This window comes from Pteropus medius, unplaced genomic scaffold, assembly GCF_902729225.1.
Source record: "Pteropus medius unplaced genomic scaffold, Ma_sr-lr_union100, whole genome shotgun sequence".
NCBI classification, from domain to species: domain Eukaryota; kingdom Metazoa; phylum Chordata; class Mammalia; order Chiroptera; family Pteropodidae; genus Pteropus; species Pteropus medius.
This window is the reverse complement of record NW_024345601.1, coordinates 14,977,000-14,996,989: the sequence shown is the minus strand read 5'-3', so window position 1 is coordinate 14,996,989 and position 19,990 is coordinate 14,977,000. Positions and strand designations below refer to the sequence as shown.

Below are 19,990 nucleotides of genomic sequence, written 5' to 3'. Positions count from 1 at the left end.
TTGCAGCCAGTAGCGAATCGTGGTTGATTCCTGCTATCTGGAACTGACAGCCCTGCTGCACGTATTGGCAAGACTAGCCTGTTACCGCCTGCATGTGAGCCCCATGACTTAATCCTGGAGACCTGGCCTGCTCCTCACTTCAACTGCTCTGTCACAGTAGAGCAGTGACAGCCCTCATTGCCTTTCTCTTTTTCTCTTGTTCTCAGAGAGTTGTAAGAATCCCGTATCAGAAACGTCCAAAAATATTCAACAGTTTTCCATGGAATTCTTAGGTGGGCAAACTCCCACATGTTTGTCACTCCAAAGTTTTCCATCAGAGCACATTCTGCTTGGATATGTTTTATGTATTAAAGCTCAGTGCTTTTTGTGAATTTTTATTTAAAATAAGGGGGATTTACTGCTAAAGCGGTTTTCAAATTATTAGTCAAAACTTATGTTTTACAGAAGAAAACCCGAGGCACAAGGAGAGGAGATAATTTCTCCAGTCAACTGGCAAGACGGTGGCAAGGTTGCAACTGGAAACTAAGTCCCTGGGCTCATGCGGCATGCGTTGCATGTTTTAGTTCTTACAGATTATAAAATAGGACCTACACATGGTTCATTGGCCTCCTTATAGGCGCAGGGCTGTGTGAAGGTGTACAGACCACGGTGGTCTGGCAAAGAGAGAACATTCCTGTTTTGTCTTTGGCTCTGAATATGTTTTCTAATATCTCTGTTCCTCATTATTTTTACTAGAGGACCAAAGAGAACTCTGTGATTATTTTACAGCTGATTGCTGAAAGGCAATGGAGGTCTCGATTCTAGCCGTTGACAGCACAGAAGGCGTTTGGAACCAGGTACAGGTTGAGAGACAGAAGGTGGTTCTCGGCTCTGATATTTTGTGCTTCTGCTTTTCTTTTATGTCTCAGACTTCATATTGATTTTACCTGGTTTTTCTTCCTTCTCATTGGGGCCCCTCTTGTTGGTAGAAACTTCTCTTCACTTTCTTGTTGATTCCTCCTCCCCCTTTATTTTCTTCCTGCAGCGTGGACCTCAGATTCTAACATCAGTTAGATTCCACTCACACCCAACATTCCTTTTCTCTCTAGAATCTTCCTTGCCTCTGACCCCCATGCCTATGAGATGCCTCTGTGGACTCTCTAGATCAGAGTGATGATTTTCTTCTTTGAACTTTCATGGCTTCTTGTGCTGACTTTTTCTGTGGGATTTAGAGCTCTTTGCCACAGTTATTCTATTGGAAACAGGGGCTATGTTTTAATAACTTCCTGTATCCATGGCACCTAGTACAGAGTAGTTGTTCAATGTATGATTCTAAAGAAATGAATGAGTCTATTGCTAATCTTAAATATCTCTTTGCCTGCATCAAGCACCCAGGCCTCCGCACTTGGCTGACAAAAATATCACATAAGTGTGCTGAGTAGCTTTAAATTCTTCACTGTGGTTGAAGGCCCTCAATGTCAGCTTCCTCAGCATGGAAACAAGGCTGTGCCTGATCTGATGCCTGCCAACCTATACTGGCTCATCTCTCTCTACTCCCCGCATGTATTTGTATATCTGTTCCAGAGGTTCTTGGCCTGAGAGCTGACCTGAATCTTCCGTAGAGGGTTGAGGTGCAGCATGGCATAGTGATCGAAGACATGGTCTGGAAACACACTGCATGGGCTCAAGTCCTGCTTCCACCACTTATTGGCTTTATGATCTTAGTTAATTCACTTAACATTTTTGTTTCAATTTTTCATCTTAAAATGTAGGTAATAAAAGTGCTTATCTTATGGAGGCCTGGGGGGAGGATTAAATAAATTATTACAGTTAAAACACTTAGCACAATACCGGGCATATATGAGTACTAATGAGTATTAGCTGTTGTCATTATTATTTACCTTGCAGATGCCCATGTCCCAACCCAGACTTAATGAATCAGCATCTGCCAGATGAGAGTCAGATTCAGGCAAAATTAAAGTTTCTCAGATGGTATGGGTGGAAATTAGTGGCTTAGCCACCAGAGCTGCTTCCTGTAAACCGAATGTGCTGGGCTCGTATGTTCTTTAGCGCAGCTACACCTTTATATTCCTGCCGGTGGCACCTCTCTATCCACCCAATCGATCCTCTAGGCCCCTGCCAAATTTTTAATCTCATGCATAGTTCAGCACCTGGCATAGTGTGAGTTCCCAATAAAAGATGAAAAAAAATTTATGAATATATGCTCAATGGGCCCTGTCAGAGAAAATTTAAACTGTGTTTTTGTGTGATTACTGTTTATCGAGTGTACTTCTAAGTTCTTTGCAAGTGTTATCTCTTTATGATTATTTTCCTGATTTTCCAGGCAGAGAGACTGAGGTTTGGAAAGGTGAAGTCATGTGCAATGGTCACATGGGTGGTAAGAGGGAGAGGCGAGATTTGAATCCTGAGAGGACACCTTTGGCCTTCCATTGTACTGCACTCTGGATGTGGAAGGCTGTTTTTCTCAGAAGCTTTGCCCATTATGAAATTTTGATTTTTCTTGTCTTCCCCCGCAATGATTGTACTGACAGAGCGGCAAATCAGATGAATACCTCTAGGTGCCAGTCAGGTGAACTGGTGATTTATTTACATTTTTATTCTTTCAGGATTGTTTAAAGCCCATGCCCAGTCCTTTGGTACTTTTGCTTTTCTTTTAATATGAGATATGAATCCGCTTGCAGATTAGCCTAAGTTTATGGCTCAAAATCAAGATATTTGCATTCTTAGTATGGCTGATGGAAGGCTAAATTCAGCTTGGTCAGGAGTAATCCAGGCGATTTAGGTGGGAAAAAAAATGGAAATAGTAGTTGGCCTTTTGGTTGGTGCCTAGAAAAGTTTACCAAGAAAGGTGGTAATATTTTGTGATAGTAGATTTAAATAGCCAGAATGGTTGAGGCTGAAGATTGACAAGTCATAAAACCAGTTAAACACAAGCCTTATTTTTCTCTACTTCTCTAATTCTGCAAAGTTTAATGCCTTTGAAATTTTGGATTCCCAATTGCACTTTCTTTGTAAATGAAATAATAAATTTCTCGGATTCATAGAACATTGCCCACAACATTTACTGTGCCCCAATACATACTTGTCTAATGAAGTGTGTCGTGTTGATTTAGAAGCCTTGATTATACAAGGTACTTCCCAGTAGTTACATAAATTAATCTGGTATTTTCAGGGCAAGAAACCAGATCTCTCCCCTTAGAAATAAACTTTCTGGATTAGTGATTCCTTTGAGTAGAATTTGGATGCACTGTAGAAACCCAATGGACTCAGTTCAAGAGGAAAGTCCCAAACCCGTTTTGGAATATAAGCTCAAATAATAATATGGCAGATAAAGAGTGTAGTGTTGAAAGAGGAACTGTTAGTTCTGAAATGTGGGAACGAGTGTTACTGTCAAGATGCATGTCTGAGAAGCTGCTCTGTTAAGAGCACTTGCTTCATTTGGCAAAAAGAATCTAGAAACGGAACATCGAGCCAGGTCAGCCCCAGAGACATGTCCCAAATGATTTCCATTGTCAGTGCTAACCTGTTTTTAGAAACTTTTAAACATTTAATTAATATGTGCTCATAATTTAGAAAACCAATTGGTACTAAAATGTTTATATTAATATATAACTATATATATTATATATAAATACATGTGCATATCATTCTGTATATATACTGAATGATAGTACTAAAATGTTTATATATGTATAATGAAGAATTGCATATGTATATATGTATACATATATATAAGTATCTTGCTGTCCCCTGAGCCACCCTCCTCTCCCCATTCCCCAGTCCTGCTCCTCAGAGGCTTTTTCTACTCTTGTAGATGCTCTTTCTGTGGTATTTCTAAAGAATGTTTTTATATCTATTTATAATATCTATTTCCTATTATGGTAGATTATAATATATATATCTCACATCTCCCATACCTTTCCTATTCGCCAAGGAATTATATCACAATTGTTGATTAAATGTATATTTAGTGGTGTTTATTATGTCATCATCATGAATAATGTTTACTGTTGATTCAATCATTTATTGTTTTTGTATTTCCCTCCTGTTAAAAATATTTTTTCCTAAAGATAATAATTGCCTCATTTAAAAAATTTACTTAGTTTTCTAGGAACTTATAGTTAAAATTTCCCAGTTGTTCCAACAGTCCTTTAACAAATGTGTCAAAGATAACTTTTAAAAAATTCTTCCTATACAAATAATTAAATTCTCAAGTCATCATATACTGTTTTTTGGTCAATTGTCAAGTGGGAGAAGTTATTTATTAGTCGTGCTATACCAGAAGTAGTTTAAAAGGCCTGCCTTCAACATTTCTTTTATTCTAATTATAGTAATTTGCTTATATGTGGGTAAAAAGATAGAAGCAATATGGTTTATATGGGTAAATAACATTGACAATTTGGTTTTATGGTTCCATGAATACTCGATACATTTTAATGTAATAAATACCCTTTGTTTTTGAGTTCTGTTGACTTCATCAGGGAAGCAAATGATACTTCTTCATGTAATATTATGAAGAGGTAAATGAATGTCCCGCTCAAAATGACATTTATTTTTCTCATTCTTCTTTTTCTCATTTTCTTCTCACTCATTCCTTCAGTCCAGATTTGTATAGTCAGGAATGTGAGATACTTTATTTCTGGGAGTGATTAAAATAGTTTACTTGAAATAATTTGAAAGAGGCTGTGTTTTTGGAGATTGCCAGTAGAGGGCCTTATTAAACTGAATAAACTTTCACATACAAACCAATTGCAACAGTTACCTTGTTAAAGAAGCCATTGTTTTTACCTGATTAATAGTAGTAAAACCACCAAAATAATTTTTTTTTTTAAGTGAATTGTACTGTCTAGCTGGAGAAATTAGAAGTCTTAACTTTTCATTTTCATTTCCATTGTTTTCTTAGGTGGAAATTGGGGAATTCAGTTAGATCATTAATAACCCATCAACCAAACCAGGACTTTGGATACTAAGTCGTGAAATCTATGCATGACATTTCTTTTGGAGCTGGAGCACTGTGTCAGCCCTTTGAGAAAGTAGTATTGGCTGTTGAATATGGAGGAAAATAATGATGGTTTTTTCTTTCCTAGGAATAGTTTATGCTTGCTTCCTATATTTGAGTGAGCCCCGTTCTCAGCAGAAACGAGTTTTCTGTTCCCTGCACCTGGAGCAGAATCTTCTCACTCTACAGGATGCCCTGGATTCAGACCCATTGCGGTCATGTCCAGTGAAGGAAACAGAGTCATGGGGTATTGAGTTGACTTTTCTAATGTGTGTCTTAGTGCAAGCTGTTCTCTTCCTGCTCACTGGCTTAATTTCAGCTCCTCCTATTTACCCATATCTCTCCTTAGGAAAGCTCCCCTGTCTGTCCCTGATCCTCACTGAGACAACTCCTGCTCAGCCTAAATGGCTTTTCCTCAGGAAAGCTTTCCCTACTTTTTACATACTCCGGTAGCTTCAGATACTTGTTTTATAGCACTTATCACTAGTGTAATTAAATATGTGGTCATCTATTTGATTGAGAACATCTCTGCATCTAGGCTATAAGTTCCATGAAGGCAGAGGCTGTTTCTGTTTTGTTTAATATTGTAGCCTTAGCATCTAGAATAGTGGCTGGCAAATGGTAGTTACTCAATAAGTGTTTGGTAAATGGACGGGTATAAGCAAGCGGACTTTAGTGCTTTCTCCTCTTCATTTTTACACTTGTGAAAACCTTTCTTTTTATAACCCAACTGATGACATTCAGATCTCACGGCATTCAAATGCTTGCTGACTCAGGGCATAAAGACACGGTATTGCTTTTTTACCTAACTTTCAAAGAGTGAGAGATTGCCTGTTTATTTCTAGTCATGCATACATTAATATTCATGGCATTCGTCACATGAGGGCTCTATAGGTATGAGAATAAATGAATATGAGAATGGACAAGGATTTCTTTTCTCATTGATGTGGACAAGGGAATGGGAAGCAGAAGATGTTCTGAGCTGAGTAATACACCCTTTCATGTTTCCCAGGCTGGGCTGGAGATTTTCTGGATACCTTTTTCCTGAGAGGCTGCATCATAACTAGAAAGATTAGAATCTTTGGAGTCAGTTAATACAGAACGAGTAACAGAAAACAAATAGCCACGGCTCATGCCCATTTGGCATTTACCCTTGAATGAACCTGGGTTTTAATCTCTGTTCCGATCTCCATTGATTTGGGACAGCTTATTTAACTTTATTGAACTTGGTTTACTTGTTCATAAAATGTACTAATATCAACAATGATTTCACCTAATACTTATGAAGTGCTAACAATGTGTCTGGCCCTGTTGTGCTTTTCTATTTGTATTTATCCTTAAAGTAGCCCTTTGATATAGATACTACTATTAATCCCATTTTATAAATGAGAAAACCAAGGTTTTAAGAGGTTGATGTGTTCCAGATTACACAGTAAGACTGAACCAGATATTTAGATCATGTTACCTTGTTATAGGATCATTGTGAGGATTAACTGAGATAAAGTACCTGGAGTGCCAGCATAACAAGAGAATCCTGATACATGGGGACCATTATCATCAAGATTGGCTCCTTATCATTGAAGACATAATGGGCCCTTAGGAGAGGGTGATGAAGGGAAATGAGAGGACTGATGACAGCACTATGTGTCAAGGTCATCAGGATTTGTTTAAGCCCCATGCCAAATGTCAAGAGCCTCATTTGCTCAGCATTTTGGCACCTATTGGTATTCGAAGCCCCAAACAAATACCACGGAGACTGCCCATCCCCAACCCCCTCCTGGGCTGTGAGTGCATTTATTATGTTCTCACCATATGTGCATATTTTTCATTGCTCAACACATTGCATCTGTTTATGTGATGTCCCTGGCTTTATCAACTCTGCATTTTGTTTGGCAAAACTGCCAGATCCTGTGGTCTTACGTATGTATAGAACTGCTTATATGAAGTACAGTGGAACCAGGTTATGGAGTAGGATGGGTATAAGGAGTATTCAGATCCTTTTGATGGGGTTTTAACTTGATACTCTTTTTCTACATCCTTGGACCACCTTCTCTAACTTCTTCTGGTCACTTCCTCTTTTCCATCTCTCTTCTCTCTAACCCCACCTTTTTCTCTTTCCGTATATATTTCAATATTCTCTCCATCTCTCTCTCTATTTTCTCATCCCTTTTGCTCTTCTTCTTCTTTATCTCTATTTACCTCTCCTTTTCCTCTTTTTTCCCCAGAAAGGATAGTAGAGGAGAAATGAATAATGGTCAGTGAATAATTCTCAGTGGACAGGGGTATAGAGGAAAAGGGAATTATTTCAGTTTTTCAACCTCTTCATAAATTTCAGATATCCTAGGGCCTCGTTCTAATGCTGGTCCTGTTTAACAAAGAACACATCCAAATTACAAGCCAAAGTAAAAGCGAAACCAAAGGAGCAAGCAGCATGGTGGAGTGGAGTGTAATCAGGACAGAGATTGAAAAACCTTGCTCATAAAATCATGATACAAGCCAGCTGTAGGACAAGGGATCAAGTGGCCCCATCTGCAAAGTGAAGGAGGAAATCAGATAGTCCCACGGCCATTTCTGGCCCTGTTATCCTGTTATTCCATAACACTCAGTGCAAGCAATCTGACTCACAACACAGAGCACTGAAGAGCAAAGCCCTTGCCCCAGGAACATGGGCACAGGTCTGGGCCATGTGCATGGGGACTTTCGCAGTGCCTGTGAGCTCTAGAAGTCCTCTTTTCCCGAAGTGCCGAAGTGATTCATCACTGCACAATGCTGTGTGTCCTCATGACAGATGTTAAAGATCACCCTTAAAAGGGTATTTCTCCAAAGCATTTAATTATAACCTCCACAGAAGATTAACAGATGTTATAATTGTCTTTACTCTTTGATTAAATAGTTTCTGTATGACTAGCTTTCTTAGATTTTCATTCTGTTTTGTATGATCTTTATAAAGCACTGACATGTGTCTCCAATTTTCTAGAGATAGTTCTTCAGTGGACTTGGTAAGAATCTTTGCAGATTCATAATTTAATCTGGCTTTTTTATATCTGTATCGTCTCTATCTACATCTAAATATACATAAATTTGTATATAAATACATAAATAAAAATAGATTTGTATTTGTATATTTGTGTATATACAGATACAAAACCTGGGATGGGCTGGGTTGTACTTGTATAGACTGAGCCTTTGGTTATAAAGGTGGCCTGGTGACAAATATGAATCTGTCCGAGGAGCTGGCCTCTCTCTTTACTGTTTGTTCTTTGAAGTGCCCATAAGTATTCACTGGGAAAAACTGCAAAGTGTGAAAGGAAAATTTAGCAAACTTGGTGCAGCAACCAAGCATACCAGATGCCAAGAGTGCAAATGAGTGTGCAAGCAGAAAAACAGAATTTGTGATGTGAATGTATGCAGATTTCTTTGGCAATATTTGCTCTGGAAAGATAAGTTATCAGCCAGAAGCCTTACTCACATCAAAAGCATTTTCATTCTGTTATTTAGAACCCCAAATTCTTTCTTTTCATTAGAGATGTGGTTTGTGTTCCATTACTCGTGTATCTCATCTTTAGCAAGGATGATCCCACTAATTGACTAACTTTACATGAATAAGAATGCTTCTTTCTCATGGTTTCATCGCCAAATTAGTATGTTTCTTCCTTGAGAAGAGAAAATTATAAGAAAGGAGTTCAGACATTAGGTCAATTTATGAATGATGAAGACAAAAGAAATAGAAATAAAAAATACCTTATCAGATCTTTTAGAGGGATCTGCTTCATAATAGTCTTCACCTTTCCATAGAGAAGCATCTGAAAAGGGTTCATAAATCAGGGCAAAGTTTAGTTTTTATGTGTCATCTACACCCAGGGGCCATGCTAATCTTCTCTGTATTGTTCGAATTTTATTATATGTGCCGCTGAAGCAAGAACAACAAAGGTCAGTTTTTAGATCAACTCGATGGAAGAGAGCCAAATAAAATTTGGCTTCACCAGGTAAATTAGTATTAAATATTTATTATTTTTTTAGAGGTAGAAAATACTTGGATTGATTTATCAAATAGGCCTCAGATAAATTCAATCTCCTTTATCTGCACTTGCTAAGAAGAGTATTTCTGAGTGTGAATATTTGTGCATCTGGAGAATCCAAAGGGAAAATACCTGTCTTTATGGGGCTTACAGTGTGTTGGATGAAAGAACCCATGTGGATATTTAAAATACACTACAAACCAATCAGTATGATTAAATTCCAAACGAATGACCAGAGCTTTGCCAAATTAAAAGGTTTTATACATAGATGACTAGGATCTTGAACATTCTAGATGATCTAGAACACATATCTATGAGAAATGACTAGAGAAATTTTATTTATTCAGCTTATTTAGAGGAGGAAGAGAATTTTTGAACCTTCTTGGAATATATATACAGTTAACTGCACATAAGTATGCAGCTTGATAATTTTTTACAAACTGAGTATGCCCATGCTTTTAGCTGCTAGACCAGCAAGTGTCACCAGCACCTCAGAAGCCCTTCTCAAACCTCATTCAGTCACACCCCTAAGTTAATAAACATATTGACTTTTAGTAACACAGATTAATTTTTCCTGGTTTTGTACCTTATAAAAATGGAACATATACACACAATATGTACATGTTTCTGTCATTCAAATTGTATCTATGTGATTCATTCATATTACCGTGTTCAGTTGTAGAGTTTTCATGATTATTATATAGTATCCCATTGTGCGACTGTATCAAAATGTGTTCTTTCTACTGTTAATGAGCATTTGGATAGTTTCCGGTTTGGGACCATTATAAATAGTGCTGCTGTGAATATTCTAGTACATGTCTCTTGGTGAACAAACAAATATATATTTGTTGAGTGTAAATATGTGGGTGTATGTGATTGCTGCATCTTAGGGTATCTAGGAGGCACTGCCAAACGGTTTTCTAAAGTGGTTGTACCAATTTATATTCCCATTCACAACATTTGAAGGTGAAGGTGGTGTTTTAGTTTACTCAAGAGAACACTGCTTAACTTGCACTGCTACTTAAGGGTGAAAGTTAAAGAGAAGCAGTGTGGCCTAATATTAGTCAGGACTTTTTGATCATATGGAAATTCATGTGGGACCATATGAAATAGCTTTGTCCCCAGAAGTGCTCAGATAGTGATGGATGGTCTTCACTGGGAAGGAAGGCGAGCTGAAGGATTTCAAGGCCTCGTCCATCTGTAGGCTTTCTAAATCAACAGCTCTATGGAAACTGAAAGATGAAAGAGGTTAAAACAGGTCGGTTCTGTGGACCAGATGGTCAGATGGTAGGAGACAAGACGTGAGTAAACAGGAATGATACACAGACAATACTGATTCTATGAGTGAGGCTATTCAGGGAAGAGCCTGAACAGGAAGTGGAAGAAATGAGTGGGGTCATAAAAAGAGGTGATATATTAGTAGATGGAAGAAAGGAGAGTAGTTTGCATGCAACCACAGGTTTATTGTAGTGTGAATTGAACACAGTTTGACACAGTTAACCCTCCTGAATACTTAGAACCAATTATGAGAACTATAAAGCGAAGCAGAGGTATTTGATCAGCTCTGTCCAAGATCAAGTGATGCCTGTAAGATGCCCAGGGGGAAAGCTGTTCCACAGGAAGGTGGCCAGATAACATTCACAGGGCCAGCAAGAACAAGGCAACCTTTCTGCGAGACTCATTGGAGACCATAGTACCTGAACTTCTGCTTCCGTCTCGTCCACACATTTGATCTCTTTGATTTCTAACTTAAGTTTATGTTTGTACTTCAGTATTTTCACTTTCCCTGGAATAACTCATGGTGTCTCTTCATAGTTAATCACTGTTATGGGTGCCCCAATCACCAGCCCATGGTACCTGATACCGATCAAACACCCCACTGAACTGTGTTCCCATTATTGCTGATTCCCCGAGGCGTGGGGGTGGGGGCAAACATCCCCTACTTAAAAAGAGATATTTGGATCAAATTCCACCTAATTCTATCTTATTTCTCTACTTGGTGCTGATGCTCATCGTTTCATTATTCCTGTGTAAAAACATGAGAAATATCTTGTATGAGTTAGTATTAGAAACTGAACAGAACTCTATGTCTCCTTTTTACTTCAACTGCCAGGAATCTCAGAGTCAAATTTACATGTTTAATTACAAGGGCTCTGTTGGCTCATATATTATGCTTATTTACAGATTTTTATTCTCTCATCTTTATACTATGTGGTAGACAGAGCTCTATGATGAACCCCAAAGTCCAAACCCCCTGTTGTATATGCACCTGGTATGTAATTCTCTCTGGAGTGTGGACAGGGCCTGAAAATATGATAGACATCACTCCTCTGATTTCATTAAATTATATGGCAAAGGGGGGATTTTTGCAAATGAAATTAAGGTTCCTAATCAGTTGACTTTAAGTTATAAAAAAAAAAAGTTTTCTTGGGTGGCTCTGTCCTAATCAAGCAAGTCCCTTAAAGATTGTATAGAGGTCAGCAAATCGAAGCCTCAGAGATTCTCCCTCTGACCTTTAAAAATCAAGTTGCTATGAGTTCTACAGCTGCAAGGAAATTCTGTCAACAACCACATGAGCTCAGAAGAAAACTCCAGGCCTCACATCAGACCTCAGGCTTGCTGACATCTTAACTTCAGCCTCATGGGACCTGAGCAGAGGTCTCAGCTAAGCTATTCTTAAATTCCTGACCCATGACAGCTGTGAGATAATAAATGTGAATTATTTTAAGCCACTTAATTTGTGGTAATTTGCTGCACAGCAACAGATAACTAATACATACATTTCCACTTATCTCTATTTTAGTTTTATCCTTCATCGTGTATGTAGACTCTTTAATTTCTTTGTGATTTAATTAAAATTGAATGGATTAAGGGATATATCAAATAGTGTCACAGGGCCCCTCACATCCACTCCAGATTGACTAGGGATGGTACAGTCCCCTCCATGACATTAGGCTGCCTCCTACCTCTGTGATTTGGCTCATGCCCTCACCTCCATTTGGAACGTCCTCTATCCTCATCTTCACACATCGAAGCGCCGTCCAAACTTAGAAGCCCAGCTTGAGTTTCACGTCCTCCATAATTCTTGCAATCTGATTTCAGGAGGATTTTTTTTTTTCCTTTCCATTTCTAAAGCCCTACAGCTGTGGTTCCCAGGATGAGGGCTGACATCATCATTATTCCTTCAGGGAGGTTTTTAAGAATGCAGATTCTCGACATTCCATCTTTCTCTGCCTGACCCAGGAATTCTGGTTCGTTACTGAGTTTTTTAAAAACCTTCTCAGTTGATATCACTGGGCAGCTAGGTTTGGCAGTGGTTGTCCTCTCATTTTGACACAAGTCAGTGCTGTACATAGTGTCCTGTGTGATTTACTGCCTGTGCTTAAGGTACTCCAAACTTTAAGCCTAATTTATAGGTCACCCCTAGTGTGGACAGCATATTGTACATTTCTTTATTTAATCTGAGACCTGGTTTTATTATTTTTCTACTTGTATCTTCCCTTTGGCTGTACTTCCTCAATTATTTATTTATCATTTTGTTTTTGTGTATATATATATTTTTAAGTAATCACAAATCCTTGGGGGGGATGAGGTTAGAAATAAACAGAAAAACAATGCACTTTTCTCTAATACTTTAATGTACACGAATCTCATTTCCCTGGCAACAGTAAAACTTGCTAAATCATGGACTCTAACTTATACTTTTTTCATGTCCTCATCACAGCTTGTACAATTGGAGCATATAGGAACAGTGTTCAGAAAACGAAAGCGCGATGGTTGCACTGATAAGAAAAGGTTTGGTCTTGGTGCGGTGTTCCTTCCTCTCTCCCCGCCCCACCTTGTCTCCTTCCCCCGCTCCCTTCTCCTGTCTTTTAAAACATTGAACAATTAATTGCTCTTTTTTTTTGTGGACTCAAGTATGCCAAGCTAGCACAAGGCATAGATAAGATTTTAGAATTAATAGGAGGATTCTTTGTGTTTTTCAAAGTGTTTTGTCTGCCAGAAATGACTTTTGACCGGGGTGTATATTTTTTAGCCTCCTGGTTCTATGAACCGGCATATTCTAGACGCAGGGCCGGAGGAGTCCCCTCAGTCGTCAGGCACTGACCTTTCCCTTTCCAAAGCTTCATTCAGGATGGCAGCCATGCCCTTATGCCAAAGCACACATCTGTGATATCACTTGAAATGTTATAATGCAAGCTGTACTCGGTAAATGGAACATAATTGAGTGGGGCAGCAGGTTTATCATACAGAGTTAGAGAATCCTCTAGGGAAGTCCTACAGAGGCAGTCATTGTAGAAAATCTGATAAATTTTACTTCTATAAATACTCCTTTTAAGCCTCTTCTAATGTTTTGAAAATATATAATCTCTTGGGCAATGATGAGTCCCTTTTAACTTAGATTCTTCTCAGTGGGGTACATTTTTGCCCTCGGCTTTCTTTTGAATGTATTTGAATGTATCTGAAGATCCAGATGGGCATGGTAAAATGTGTGCTGTGTGCGCGCGTGTGTGCGCGCATGTGTGCATGTGCATATGCAGGAATGTGTGCATATGTGAATGAGTGCATGCATTTGAGTTTCAGGGTTTCTGTTTCTGTCATTTCAGTCAGACAAAATATTATTTTATGTACCCTCAGATTTGTAAATTCAACTAATCAAACTTAGCACTGTAGCACAGGAGTCCCCAACCCTGGGCCGCAGACTAGAACCAGTCTGTGGCCTGTTAGGAACTGGGCCGCACAGCAGGAGGAGAGTGATGGGCCAGAGAGAAAAGCTTCCTCTGTATTTACAGCTGCTCCCCAGTGCTAGCATCACCGCCTCAGCTCCACCTCAGCTCATCAGGCATTAGATTCTCATAGGAGCACCAGTCCCTGGTGCCAAAAAAGGTTAGGGACCACTGCTGTAGCAAACCAAAATAATTCCAGGGAACTTTAACCAATAGTATTAATCTTTCTTTCTATTAAAATCAAAATTATTTTCTGCTTAATTGAGAGGTTTTTGTGCCATTTTCTCAGATCTCATTGGGATTATGCTCAAGCCATTAAAAATCTTTAAAAAAATAAGCATTTGAACCATTGAAATATGCCTCTTCCACCCCCATGATTCCATCCTATGTTCTTTTAAGGCTATAAAATTCTCACATATGACTTCAAAATATCTCAGTTTTGTTTCTTAGATGTGGTAGATGTATACTTAGTGAGCACTAAGGGAAGCATTTTACAATGTAGATTTTCAGAGCTAGTAGCATCTAGCATGCAGAGGTGTCAGAGTGTTAGCTCCTGAAGCCATTGAATTTGGAGGCTGCCCTTGTGCGACAGCAGAACTCACAGGCAGCCGTGCAACCCATCAACTGCTACGCTGTGGTGCTGATCAACTGAAACAAGAATGTATATTTTTAGAGTTCATATGTACCTCAAAATTTCCATCATTGCCTTCGCTCTCTGTCTTGGCCTCCAGCTTATCAAATCTGTGCTGACCATGGGTGGAGGAAAGTGAGAACTGAGCATGTTGGTCAGCTTCCTTGATAAAGCAGCTCTGGATACAGAGCCCTGCCTGGAAACCCCCTTGCAAATTGGCAACCCAGCTCAGCTATTTCTGCATCTCCTGCCACACTGACTTCTGTCAGGAACAGGCAGAGGTTTTGCCAAGAATAGCTTAAGCAAAAAGTTCAATAGTCTGTAACAGATAATGAAGGAAATTAGCTGAATAAAGAGTTGATTTTAGTCTCAAATTCTCTACACCAGTTGCCTTTGATATTTGGTTCCATGCTTCTCTATTTCCTTTTGGGTGGGATCCTTCCTGAGACCTGATCAGGACTTTTCATGAGCCCTTGTTGCCCAGGGATCGTGGGAGTTCTGCCTTCTTGTGTATCCTTCATCTGATTTTCCAAACTATTGAGAATTACCGTTAAGGTGAGGTTGTGATTAGAATAGCACTGAAGAATGCGGGCATGGAGTTCTGGGTTAGTGACATAAAGTCACTTGAAAGCGAATTGTTGTATAGGAAGAGATGTGAATTTAAGTGAGATGTGAATTTGATTATGAAGGCTGATCATTATAGTTCTGAGAACTTGTGGGCATCATTTTCTGCCTTTCTGGACTGAAAATATAAGCATCATTGAAACACAGTAGGAAGGAGTCAGTGAATTAGATTGATAGAAATTTGGATGTATTCAAAAGTGGAGGGGACCATTAGCTATTTATCCTTAAAAATAGTTTATATGTGCAAAGAGGTATGTACCAAAATGCACATTGTGGCATCATTTGTAATAGTGATAAATATTTACATCTAAATGTCCATCGATAAGGGAAGAGTCAAACAAATAATGTGGTGTTCACGCTATGGACCCATGTAGCCATGAAAAGAATAAAGAAGAGCTATTTGTACTCACATAGAAAGACCTATTTGATATTATTAAGTAAAAAAAAACAAAAAACAAAAAACTTCAAGTTGTCAAAAAATATGTAGACTAGGGTACCATTTTTATATTTTACATAGTTTCAAAAACTTTATATATGTATGTATGTATTTAGGTAATTGGCCAGAAAAAGTTCTAGAAATATAACAAATTAGTAATAGTTTTTTTTTCTTATTAGGGAGGATATAATTGGAAGTTTGTGAAGAGGAAAAAGTTTTGCTGTTTTCCATATAGGTTTCAATATTTTAATTTTTACTTTGAGAATATATTCATGTATTACTTTTCAAAAATATCTTAATACATGAATGTGTGTAGACATGTATATTTATTTATATATATTTTAATAAGGAGAGATTCTGAGAGACTATTTCATGGGATTATGAGAAAGGGATTTATTTTTTCCAGATAAGTAATCTGAAGTACCAAAGGTAATATAAAAGAAGAAGAGAATCTCAGTTTCTTTCTGTATGAATTACAGTTTCTAGAGATGGCAGTGTTTAATTTGAGATATAAATCAAAGCTGTAAGATACAAATCACCTGCAATTTCTAAATAGGCGTGAAGCAGCATAAGTTATTTACAAAGAAATCCATTGCTCAGGAGTTTAATTTTATTTCAAATAAGCATAGCTTGTCCCAAACATTCAGCATTGGGATTAGGGATAACTAGGTAAGTGAACTGTGGCTTCCATACTTAAGGGAAAACAATCTAGTGGGAAAGACAGACATGTAAACACCTGTCATTATGTAGGAGTCCTCACTACAATAGAAGTCTGAATGAAGTACTTGAGAGGAGAGCAAGTTGTGGGCATGTAAAGGAAAAAAAACAAATATTGATTATTTTTAGGGAGATAAGAAGTATGTTTTCATGAAGGACCATATGAGGCAGGTGGAAGAGTCTAGGATGGATACAGGAGAAATGAAGATGAGAGAGGGCTGATGGCCTGGTTGCATAATGACAGTCAAAAGACTAGAAGGTTTTGGTGCTAATGAAAAGTTCATTTCTGGAGGTTAGCAGTGATAATATTGTATTGAAATAATAGTATTGTATATGAAACTTCCAGGGACCTACACAAAAGGCAATTGTATATAGCTAATTTTAATAGCTAATGTTTCTTGAACACTTACTATGTGCTCTGCTAAGTACTTCATATGAGTTACTTAATCCTTATAGCAACCCTATAATGTAAATAGTATTGTGATCCTATCTATAGTATAGTAGTGTTGTGATTTGCATTTTGTAAATCAGAAAAGTTGAGACTCAAAGAAGCTAACTTGTGCAGCGTTATAACACCAAGCCCAAATCACTCTAAAAACCCTAATTTTAACCATTATTCCAATATTGTATCCAGAAGCAGATGACCTTTAGGTTTTGCTCTAAAAGATGTATCTGGAAGTTATGGTTTTTAGAGGTTAAGCAGTTTGAGGAGATGGCGAGACCCTAACACCTGGCTATACAAATGGACACTGTCAATATAATGACGGGATGCACATCACAGTGTAAAAGATGCCCAGAAAGCTTTTGTGGAGATTGGTTCTACCCCTGGTCATAGCAGTGACCAGAGAGGAAAGGAGAACTGTGAACCAGGGGCCGGAGCTCCCCAAAACAGGTGACACGTTCTGAGGCTTCTTACCTGGAGACAATAGTAAATGGGTGGCAAAAATGGATGGTTTGAGATGAAAGGGAGGTAGTGGAGGACATTTAACAGTATCTCTAACGTCATAGCTTTATCTGAAGCAAATGGTCATGGGTGTTCACAAAGTTAAGTGACCATAATGAAAATTTGGAAACAACCTATGTGTCTAAGGTAAAGAGAAAGACATCTGAATGAGAAAATATAATGGCCATGCCACTCTGAACGTGCCTGATCCTGTCCGATCTTGGAAGCTAAGCAGGGTCGGGCCTGGTTAGTACTTGGATGGGAGATCACCTAGGAATACCAGGTGCTGTAGGCATTTTTTTTTTTAAGTCTGTCATTTCACTGAATGGGAAAATATATTTGTGAGTAATACCTCTGATAAGGGCCCAATATCCAGAATATCCAAAGAACTCATGCAACGCAATAACAGCGAAAAAAACAATCCAATCAAAAAATGAGCAGAAGACCTGAACAGACACGTCTCTCAAGAGGACATACAAATGGCCAACAAACATATGAAAAGATGCTCCACATTAGCTGTTAGGAAAATGCAAATTAAAATCACAATGAGATACCATCTCACACCTGTTAGAATAGCTATAATCAACAGGACAAATAATAACAAGTGTTAGAGAGGATGTGGAGAAAAAGGAACCCTCATACACTGCTGGTGAGATGGCAAATTGGAACAGTCACTATGGAAAACAGTATGGAAGTTCCTCAAAAAGGTAAGAATTGATCTATCATATGACCTAGCAATACCTTTACTGAGTATTCACCCTGAAGACTTGAAAATCCATATCTGAAAAGATATTTGTACACTCATGTTCATAGCAGCATTATTTACGGTGGCCAGGACATGGAAGGAACAGAAGTGTCCTACAACAGATGATTGGCTAAAGAAGCTGTGGTACATATATACAATGGACTATTACTCAGTCATAAGAAGAGATGAAATACTGCCATTTGCGACAACCTGGATGGACCTTGAGATAATCATGCTAAGGGAAATAAGCCAGACAGGAAAAGTTGAAAATCACATAATATTACTTATATGTGAGATATAAACCTAAAAGCAACAAACAAACAGAACAAAGAAGCAGAGACTTATGGACAAGGACTATAGACTAGTGGTTACCAGAGGATAGTGGGGATGGGGAGGTAGACAGGGTAAAGGGGGTCAAATATGTGGGGACAGAAAGAACTATAACTATGGGCAGTGAACACACAATGCAATGTATATACATGCCTTTCTGTTGAATTGTACACCTGAAACTTACTGGATTTCATTAACCAATGTCACCATAATAAAAAAAATAATAATAAAAAATAAAGAATTGTAAAACACATTATGATGCATCCAATTATGAGATGTTGCATAGTCCTCAAAAATGATACTGTGGAAGAATACTTAATGGCATTAAATGATACTACATAGCTGTAGGTGGAGAATTATGTAAGGTGTACTCCTATTTTTATAAGTATGTTGTTGTAGATATTTGTCATATCTGAGGCTGCTTGTCATCTTATGAACCATTTTTCTATATTTGGGGCATTCCTACATTATGACCACCTCCCCAACAGTGAAGTCAGAACTCAAATTTTCAGGCTCCTGCGAACTGGGATGCAGGCATGTAACTTTAGTGCCACCAAGCAGATGTACTATGTGAAAGAATTCATTCTCGAAGTGAATAAAGTGTGCGAATAATTCCTGTGCAAAACTTTCTATTTTAATTCCTGGGTGATGGCAGGGGTATGGAGCTTTTATTAGGGGATACAGGAGAGAAGCTGCATTTTGGGAGAGGCAGCAGCAACGCGCTCCTCGTCAGCCTAGTCCTGCGGTGTGGTTTTGAGGATTGTTTCTGCCAGCTTAGCCCTAGTCTAGTTTCCAGCCCTCCCAACCATTTTGTGAGCCACCCAAAACTTTTTATTTATTTTTTAAATTATTTTTAATAAGTAAATATAACTGCATAATAACTGTGGTCACTCTTTGTTCACATTTCTTTTTCCTAATTATATTTTTTGTTTATTTTTTAAAAAAATTATAGAGGTGACATTGATTAATAAAATCATATAAGTTTCAAGTGTATAATTCATTAATACATCATCTGTACATTGCATTGCGTGTTCACCACCGAAACATAATCTCCTTTACTTCTGAATCAGTCAACATTAAGTTACAACACAGTGTTGACACTGGTCTTTTGTTATTGTTGTTTTTCTTATTTTCTATGAATATCCAGAAAATTATCAACTACCAACTATTTGCTGAGTACTAAGCCAGGTACTGAAGGTAAAGATACTTATGATGCTTTCTCTATTTCTAGTCCACACATTTTATACATAGTCAAGAATGTTTTTTTAAAATAATTTCAGAAAGGATTTTTCTCAAGGATACGTACATGAGGATATGAAGAGTTCAAAGGACCATGATGTAATTAACATAGATTGCATAAAGTTTAACATCTTTTATTATACTCATCTTTGAATTAATTCACATAACTAAATTAGCTATTTTCTCTGTAACTGTTGCTCTCATTTTTTGTTCTCATTTACATAATCCCGTGTCAGTTAAATTCTTTTCCTTTTTTAAAAAAGTAACTTTACTATACTATTACATCTTTTCAATAGAAGTTATAGCAAAATAAAGACTATAAGAAAAAAAATCACGAACTTTTAGTACATCCTTCAGTAGTTTCATGGTGAGTGGGAAAAGTAAACGTTTGTTAGTAAATCTAAAAGATTTTTATTTTGTTCTTATTTTTGGGTTATATTCTAGTTCAGTTCAGAATTCGAGGTTCACAGTTATTTGCCCTCAGCACTTTGAAGACTTTATCCTCTTGTGCTCAGGCATTTGTTTTTATGCTGCCAGTCTAGCTGTCTAACTAATAGGTTTTCATTTGTATGACACTTTG

General features: G+C 37.9%; 1 protein-coding gene, 1 non-coding gene and 1 pseudogene across 2 annotated transcripts in view; 2 read left to right on the top strand and 1 right to left on the bottom strand.

The window, feature by feature from the left end:
* The window catches only part of NCKAP5 (NCK associated protein 5), a 744,993-nt gene that overhangs the window by 1,199 nt on the left and 723,804 nt on the right, over positions 1–19,990 (top strand).
* On the bottom strand, positions 8,816–8,918 carry LOC120612083 (U6 spliceosomal RNA). The gene has a single exon (XR_005655348.1). It is a non-coding gene; the product is annotated as a U6 spliceosomal RNA (small nuclear RNA).
* Positions 17,273–17,391, top strand: LOC120612012 (uncharacterized; annotated as a pseudogene).